General features: G+C 30.0%; 1 long non-coding RNA gene across 1 annotated transcript; it reads left to right on the forward strand.

Annotated features, from left to right (window-relative positions):
• Positions 1 to 3,649: 3,649 nt before the first annotated feature.
• On the forward strand, positions 3,650 to 6,903 carry LOC105340564 (uncharacterized). Its single transcript, XR_902175.4, has 4 exons — positions 3,650 to 3,758; positions 4,024 to 4,060; positions 5,063 to 5,130; positions 5,405 to 6,903. It is a non-coding gene; the product is annotated as an uncharacterized lncRNA (long non-coding RNA).
• Positions 6,904 to 9,552: the final 2,649 nt, after the last annotated feature.

Consider the following 9,552-nt stretch of genomic DNA (forward strand, 5'->3'; position numbering starts at 1 on the left):
TTTTAAAATAAAATATTCCGGGGGAGGGGGAGGGTACATTAATGTTGGTTTGTTATTCTTTTAAGCGATATATTATTAACAAAAACCCCTGATGATACTATTTACACAACTTCAGAATACATGTTCGATTTAAATACAGTAACTATTATTGTAGCATAAAGTATAAAACAGAAATGGTTATTCAAACATGACAAACAGCTTTTTACCAAATCAAACTTCAATATTTAAATAAAAAAGTGTTGAACTTACCGAACAAAATAAAAAGAAAAACGGAGAGTATAGATCCCTCTGTCCACTGCATGACTTCAATAATAAGTGTTGTTAAGCTCTGAAGTGATTCCTTCTTATTCAGAATAATTCTTCAATAAACCAACTCTTTAAATGTGGTTGATTATGTGCCCCCTCCCTTTTTAAAAGTAATGAAACACATGACCCGTTATTAGGAGCAAGTCTTTGAGGCGACAGTTTCTCACAATAATGAAATGACAGTATTTGTATTTAAAAACGGGACAAATTATGATATGGGGGCCCTGTTCAGTTAGCGTACCTTGAGTTCCCCTTCGTTTTAGATGATCGTACCCGATTATCATTGAACCCTGACATAACGTGTTATCAAGTTAATCATAAGCCATATTAAAATTTTAACGACTCCAATAACGGATAATTGGATAATTTTGGTTCGTATTTATAAAATACCTGGGTGTAGAACACTGTCGTGAATCAATTCGAGCGAAAGTAAACATTTTTTTCTTGATTTATTGCGATTTCACTATCAATCGAAATCTAAAGAAAGGGAAAATGACAACAACTGTAAACGCAATATTTGCCCTAGCGGTATGAAATTAATAGTTTTAAAGAAAGAATTGTTTGTGTTTTTTTATCAAGCTTTTAAAATTGAAAACTTTCTTAAAAAAATACAATATTAGAATTATAACTCAAACGCATATAAAACCCACTTATATCGTGTTCAAAAACTTTATGTACGTACGTGTAAATGATTTTGACGCAAAAGCCTGGTCGGCATTTTGTTTTTTCGATAACGTAATCAGAGACAAAAGAAACAAAAGGAATGTGAGATATGGATTGGTATAAAAGGGAAATTGTTATTTGGAAATTCTTCAAGCAATGGAATCGTGAAAAAGAGGTGTTAAACCATGTGCGCAAACAACTTAATAGACAAGTCAGTCCATATAATACACGTACGACAATTACTGTGGAATCATTAGATTTCGTGGTGGCTCAATTTTCGTGGATTTCGTGGGTACCTCTCATCCACGAATTAACATCCTCCACGAATAATATATTAGGGTTATAAAGTCATATTTCGTTTTGTAGGTATACGAAAATACACGAAATTACGCCCCCACGAACCTATAAAATTTCAGCAATCCACGAAAATTGGCCCCACGAAAATTGATGATTCCACAGTAGTTTGTTTGTACAATAAGGAATTTACTAATGACATTTACATTTACTATATAGTGTATTCGTCTGTGAAAACACTACGAAACGCTTACCTTATGTATGTTTCAATACATTTCATCAAGAACTATTTTATATCATTTACTAATAATCGTACACTATTACTGAAAAGTATTATGTTATAAGTCATAAGGAATCATTCTTTGAATATTTTGAGTTGATCAAATACGAACGGGCGGGATCAAATCTATAATAAAGTCCTTTGAGCTTTATTGGATTTAATAACATTCAAAATAATGATTCCTTATTCCTTATTAGAGTGATAAAAATGGGGTTTATATATGTATGTTCTTAAAAGTATACACTGACAGCTATATACATTGTAGATATCAGTTGAATTCTCAAAATGTGAAATGTTTTGAGTGGAAAGGCCTCTGAAAGTCTTTCTTTTTTCAGATATCCTAAATTGTCTGACCATGTGTAATATAGTTAAAATCTTAATCATTCACTCATTTGCAAGAAAAGTTCTAGAGGATTAACTTTTTGTCAATGTTATAAAAGTATTTCCTCCTCCTCCTCTATGCTGTTTTTCTTGAATATTTTTCTTACACACATGCATAATATATAAAAGTCGTAATAACAAGATATGTTAAACCAAAAAAAAATTACAGTAGCATAATCCTTTGTTAGGAATGATATACATAAAGTCGTAAAAATAAGTATCTTCTTTGTTAGATTAACTTAAATAGAGCATATCATACGCGCAACGCAACACACTTAGATCTAACATAATTATTTCAGTTCGTGGTAAGGCGCTCCTGAACAGAACGGACAAAGTGCCCCCCCCCCCCCCAACCAAAAAAAAAAAACGATCAGGAGTTAAGAAACATGAGGCCTAGCAGGAACCATTTGCCACGTAATGATACCCAACAAATTAATACGAAACGCCCATGAATAAGGTACGATCTTAAGGAAACGCAATTGTTTGCGAGAATTTGTCTTGGAAGCAAATCAAGCTTTTGTAAAACCATTAAATTACGCAATTTGAATATATAATTTTTAACGCATATAAGACATAAAGTTAAATATATAAAGAACAACCAAATAGGACAATAGTTGTTTCCTATGTCAAATTGTAGCGGCATTTAATATTCGAAAGGCCATTATATAAAATGAAGCAAAAGTCAGCAAGCTATATACATACTTTACGCTTCTACATTTAGGGTTTAAGAGCTAAACAATTACCTTGTAATCATGACTGCCTCTAGATAAATTGTATCAAAGAATTTTGCTGACAAACTGTTTTCATGTTTCAGTTTTTTTTATTGAATTATTGCAAAGCTTCTCTATTAAAACTAACAAAATAAAATTTAACAAACCAATTTAAATTTCTTGTAAATATTCTCTTCAATATAGTTTTTGTGTATTTACTGTAAAAGTAATGGGCCTTTTTCAACGGTTTTAGTGGAGTTAAGCTGCTATACTGTTTATATATATTGTGTGCATTCATCATGTGTGCATTCATCATAGCATATAATTCTAGTTCAACCGATGCAAATCTTTATACGATTATGGAATCAAATGTTTATTCAAAAATGCTATTCACAGATTATTTGCAGGTAAACTTAAGAGTTTAATAACATTAATATTTTGTTACTAAGTAGTTTCAAGGCTGTTTCTAAGATAAAAGTGGAACAATTTCCACTTAACTCTTAAAACATAAAGGAACAAAAATTTCCTTCAAATATTATCCATTTAAACTACAAAGTGTTTTAAGATTATTGTTTAGTTGTTTCAAAGGAAATGCAATGACAAAAAAAAAAAAACTCACTAAGATTGACAGACTGGCTGACAGAAGGACGGGTTAAACAAATAAGTTCGCTCCAAATCGCATGAAATCTTAATGATAGAACATGATAATGGTAGATGCATTTATTTCTACTTGTTTAAAAAATTATGTAAAACATATATCCTTTAAGAAACTCGACGTGACAACACACTATATAAAAACTCTTTTAGATTTGTAATGTAAAGGATAATTATGTGTACGATATGTCGAACTTGAAAATATCACATTTAAAAAAAAAGATCTCTCGAATTTACAGGGTGTTACACTCTCACTATGATGCATTCTAAAGAACCAGTATACGAAGTTTTACACTTTCGATTCCCTGAATCCATTTTATTGTTTAAGGAAATACCAATGTGTTATATTTAGTTCAATTCACTAAAATAAACAGCCAATAAAATATAGTCACGTTTCCTACTTTTTAAAGATTAAGACATGCTCCGAATCCATGACCTACATATCTGTTCGCTATTGGTATCTAACAGAGGTATGTTGGTTTGTTTTATTTTTATATGCCTAATTAAAACAATTGCAGAACAATCAAACGATTAGTATCTGTTCGTTAGTACTGCTTTTAAATTCGTTCTATTACTTATGCTAAACTTTATTAAAACGATTTAAGTTCATTATTATTGCTTTAGAATTCGTTGATACATGTATTACGTGTGTTAAAATTAATCATCAATCAATAAAGTTAAATAAAAAGATATAACAATCTATTAGGTTTTATGCATTTTATTCACATACTGCAGTTTAAAAGACAACAAGAAGAAAACAAAATAACTTAAGGTAGGTTTCACCTTTTGATTGTTTTAAAAATTCATTTTGTTATTTAACGTCTATATAATTAGAGTTTGTTCAGATATTTTGGCGATGTTAAGTTGTAATTATTTTCTATTATAGTGCATTTATTTATTTATTCATTTAGTTATTACAAGTAATAAGTTATATTTTTCAAGCACTGCTGCAGCAGATGTTTTTTTTTATGTTTTATTTTTAAAGTAATAAAAGACTGGTAAGAATTAAAAAAAAAACCACCAAAACAAAGAAAATTAACCTATTAGAGTAGACTTCGTAATGTATTTTTATTTGGGGGGGGGGGGGTTAAAGGAGGTTTTATGAGTATTCCATTTTATTCATCTTAACGTAAACTAATTTTGTAAAATAATATGCACTCTGTTGAACGACTTATCAACTGATTTATTATTGCATAGTGTCATTAAGTCTTGTTTATCAGTGCGTAAAAAAAGAGGAAAATATTGACTTCGCATACTTATATTGCGACCCTTTTATCTCTTAAGGAGAATTTGACAGCCCAAGTCATTGATAAATATTTTCCATTTAATTCATGTTTATAGACAATCAGATATAAGCTACCATGTAATGTTTGCTTTGTTTTTAAAGAGCACCGCGTCTGCCGTCTGTTTATCACAATTCAAAGGACTAAAAATATAGAACCAATTCCCCTTATCTATTTATAGAGACACCTAACAGCTAGATCATGCGTTTTCCCACATATCTAAAAATAAATCATTCAAGTTTAATTGATTGAACCTTGTAGAAAGAATGAAGCCAAGTGAATGTTAAACTCTTACCAATTTGATATGACTGTACTTTGAAAACAATAAACGGAACAATTGCATACCACAGTTGTCAATGATTGAAGTAAATAACTTTTAACTGGATTTATATTAATTTATGTATATATTTTTTTTTTGGACTTGAGCAAAAAAGGTGGTATGGTTTAATTAGTTAATCGATCTTCGTTAAGTAAAATATTCTTTTAAACAGGAGGATGTATTTCAGAGCTATAACATTCATTCACATGATCCTGATTTGTTCAATACCAGTTCTAAAAGGTATGATATAATACCATATTGAATTAGGGAAAGAACACGTTTCACCATTCCTAAATCATCAATCCTAATCAACGTATGGCTTTCATTTAATTGTAAATTGTTGTTTATGTAATTAAAGTAATCTCATACTTTTTTTTAAAATTAAAGCAAATTGATTTGTATATTTACGTACACATCTTGCTTGAATATTACAGCTCAACATTGACAACTTAATTTATTCATATATATGCGTTTGATTGGGTTCTTTCATGTGAACATGCACTTCTTCTTGTAGCTCACTCAGATGGAACAGAGTTGAAAGTTGCAGAGACGTCAGTATGTCACTATGTGGTCAAGGGTGGGATTCTCATTGCTGGGTTTATCTTCTTCAAAGTGGTAATTTTACCAATGCTTGGCATCACATCTTCGGGAATAGTTCCTGGATCTATTGCTGATAAAGCTTACATCGCTTTAATCAACGCAAAGGGTTACATAATAACGAAAAACGGCTTTGTTGAAAGTTTGATTTCAAAAAATGCTGTTAAGTATGGATGGAGTGTTGCTCCATCTATCGGTAAAAAGCTGTATCAAACCATAGACCCATATCTCAGCATGGTTGCCTCCTATGTCTGCGAGTAGATTCAATGCACATCAAAATCCTCTGGCTTTACATGTATAATTGGACTTTTTTTCTACATGTTAAACATTATTTTTGGGTTTAGTATAATGTGAATGAAATCAATATTTCAAAAAAAAAAAAACACCATTAATTTTGTAAATAAGCTAGTGAAAGGTTAAAAATTGTCACATTTCCAACAAACCAAAAAAAACAAAAAACCCCCAAAAAACAAAACAAAACAACTGACCTCGCCTCGGTCGACGTCGCATTTTTGTTGATGATAATTGTAACCCATATTATTGAATTGATTATAAAAATAATAATATAATTATTATTTATTTCATTATAAGATAATTAATATTTCAACAAAAGTAGTCAAGGTGAGAAAAAATACCAATTTTACGTTGTAGAATTAAAAGAAAATAGTAAAAAAAGAAAATATTTATCGCAAATTATCAGTAAGAATTAATTCTTCCCTGAATGCTTTGTTATCTGTTTTAATAGGAAGTGTCACAAATTGTTTCAAGTGTTCAATGCCGATAAAAAATAAAACCTTATTTAGTGTAATATTGTGTATACATTGTGTACTTCATGTCGTTGGGTGTATCGATAAACATACTAAACTTGTTAAAATAAAAAAGTGAACACTACCCCTCCCCCCCCCCCATCCTACCCCTGCAAAATAAAAAAAATAGAAAACTAATTAAAAAAAGTAAAGAAAAAAAATATATCTATATATAAAAAAGTATTTTAAAAAATCGATTTTAGATTTACAGTGTCTAATAAATGTACGCTTTCTTTGTACATCAAATATAGAGTAAATTTGACATCTTACTTGAGTTTAAGACTACTTAAATTTGATCATGTTATGTTTTTTAAAATATTGAATGCATTATCTAATACATCTTATAGTTATTATGTATTTTATGATTCACAGTAACAAATTTTCATGGCATGTGTTTTTTAACAGATATTCTTTGTATATAGTATTTCTTATGACTACTTGTGTACGTGTTGTTGTTTTTTTAAAGAGCAGAATGACGAATGCAGTGTCAAGTTTTAATAACAAAAGTTTCTTATAAGCATAAAAATTCATTGCAGTTAACAGAAATGTATTTATTAATTTTTACTGTTGGTGTGTCTTTCGGAAATAAAAACAAGAATACTCTTGACAATATATATATATATTTTTTTCATTTCTCTATTACTTGAGTGTTCATGTAACAGCCTACGGAAAAGTGATCCAAGTTTATTAGCAGTTGACAAATATATTATTCTTACCTTGAAATACATGTAAATGGTAATCTGCTGAATAAAAGTCTTGATATTAGTCAACTGAATTTGAAGAAAAAAAATGGAATATTATCAAACCTACTAGTAACTTTGTACTTTGTACTAAGACTTGATTACCATAAATCAGGACATGCATGATATGGTTTAGAAATCTATTTCAATAGTTATCAACTGTGTTATGATAAGCTAATAAATAGCAAACAGTTTGCTCAACATACTTCATTTCAGTAAACTAGGATACCAAATGCGGGGCGCTGAGCACAACCTTATCTCTGACTACAAATCTTGTCACCATCTTCAGTATAATTTAAAAAAAACATTCTGTTGTAAAACGGGTGAAAATCTCCTAAATATTATTAAAAACATAGGTCAATTCTACAAGAATGTGGTGTAGTCCAGGACAATGCCTGTTTGATTTAAACACAAGATTCAAAAAGAAAATGTATAAGCCACGAATGTGTACTATGCAACAACTTACGTCCTTTCTTCAAGACTGTGAGACCAAAGAAATCTGTTGACAATTTTTGTAATTACCATGCTCATTTTAATTATAAAAATCATTTAAAGTAAATATGATTGATACCGGTATTTGTCTTCTAATTTAGCCAGGACATTTATTACATGTTAACTTTTACTGTATACAGATATGCACAAATTCGTCTGGTTAAAAAGGGAATTCCACTTTATGCCCAACTTACATGTAATAGCATGCGAATTAAGCAAACGTTAAGGTGGAATAATACACCTGGAAAAAGATAAATAAACTGTACATACGTCAAACATTACAGATTGGAATTTTAAAAAAATGAATATGTAAAAAATTTTATTCAGGAAGTAGCCCCTGCGGGATCTGAAATCAGGATGTACAAACCACAAGCCTGATACTTAATCTCCCAAGGCTTTGAAGTAAGTTTCAAGTTACCGTATATAAAATCCTTTTAATAAAACGAAATGTTGTTTCGATCAGAAGTCAGCCATTTCTCAAAAATGTGTTATTCCACCTTAAGAACCAGTTCACATGAAAAATAACGAACTAAATCAATATATTCATCAAGAGATGTTTTGGGCAGCATCCCAGCATCATGCTTTCTTGCCCTCGTAGTGCTGTGCCAAAAATGGCTTACATTACTCGTAGATGTACATTTAAGTGAAGATTGAAGACACTTTCTGAGTATCTCACAAGCTTTTGTAAGAGTCAAAAATTATACACCTCAATTACATTGCATTCTACCGAGAAGCAAAAAACAATACAAAAGAAAGTTTACTTAATATGTCGTCACGGTGAACTTGCTCTAAATTTCCCCCTATATATGTAGATGTGGATCAAACATCACTAATGGTTGTTACGTGAATTGAACACTTGTTTTATCTGTGTAAATTGCATTCCTTACTTGATTAGTTTTTATTTTATTTCTTTTATGGCTCAAGAAAGGGGATAATGTACTGTAATAATGTACTGTAATACTGATTGAATAGTTATATCGAAATAAAAAAAACCCAACTTTTTTACAATATTATAGTGAAAAAATTAACAATCAAAAATCTACGTAGACGCTTATTGTCAAATATTGAATGGGGATGGGCAAGTACAGCTTTAAAAAATCTCGGGCACATACCTACAACGTATATAAAATAATACAATTTTAAATGAACAAATTATAGACAAAATTTATAACCAGTTGAAAGAGTTAAAGTTATATTGACTAGCAAATAATTGTTTACAAATTTCACTGACCAAATTATCTCTGTAAACGGCTGTCCTATGGTTGGACATGTTAATTGATATGTTTACTTCCTGTTACGTTCACACTAACGGTAAATCGTAAAACATAAACCTAAATATAGCTATGCATATCACGACTAGCAAAGTTTGTATTTCAAAACTGCGCAAACCTTGACATTTTTAAGAGAAGCCAAGACTACGCATATCATTTTTCGTACATGAAGTTGCAACATATTTATTAGAATATAAAATTTCGCAAAATCCATGTGTGTATATGTAATTCATGAATGTAAAAATATTCTTCAAATTCTGTGCAAGTTCTCAAAAAATCTCTTACTTTACGTAAGGCTTCGTCAGTTATGCAATATGCTGCATACAACTTTAAATTCGAGACACAAAACAGAAACCTTTGTGTAATATTAAATACATTATCATATGATTTTTCATATCAAAAGGGAAAGAAGCATTATGAGTTTCAAAAGTCTGGTAAGGTGCATTTGTTTAGCAAATATAATTTATAACACTGCTATTCTCAATCTTCTCTAAATAATCTTATTACATACCTATATATTCGCAAAATGTGTTCAGATTCCTAACTAAATGAACGCTATTGAGGCATGCATTTTATTTTCTTAATGCGCAAATCAATCGAATCGGGGTCATCAAAGTTTTGATCGATATAAATGAGTTACTTTATTTTACTATGTGTTAACCAATTGATTTTAATGATAGAATTAACTGAAATATTTGTATATCATCTTAATTATGAATTATATCATATCATGAATTAGTGTCTTATTTTAAGTTA

Source organism: Magallana gigas, chromosome 4, assembly GCF_963853765.1.
Source record: "Magallana gigas chromosome 4, xbMagGiga1.1, whole genome shotgun sequence".
In the NCBI taxonomy this organism is placed as follows: Eukaryota; Metazoa; Mollusca; class Bivalvia; order Ostreida; family Ostreidae; genus Magallana; species Magallana gigas.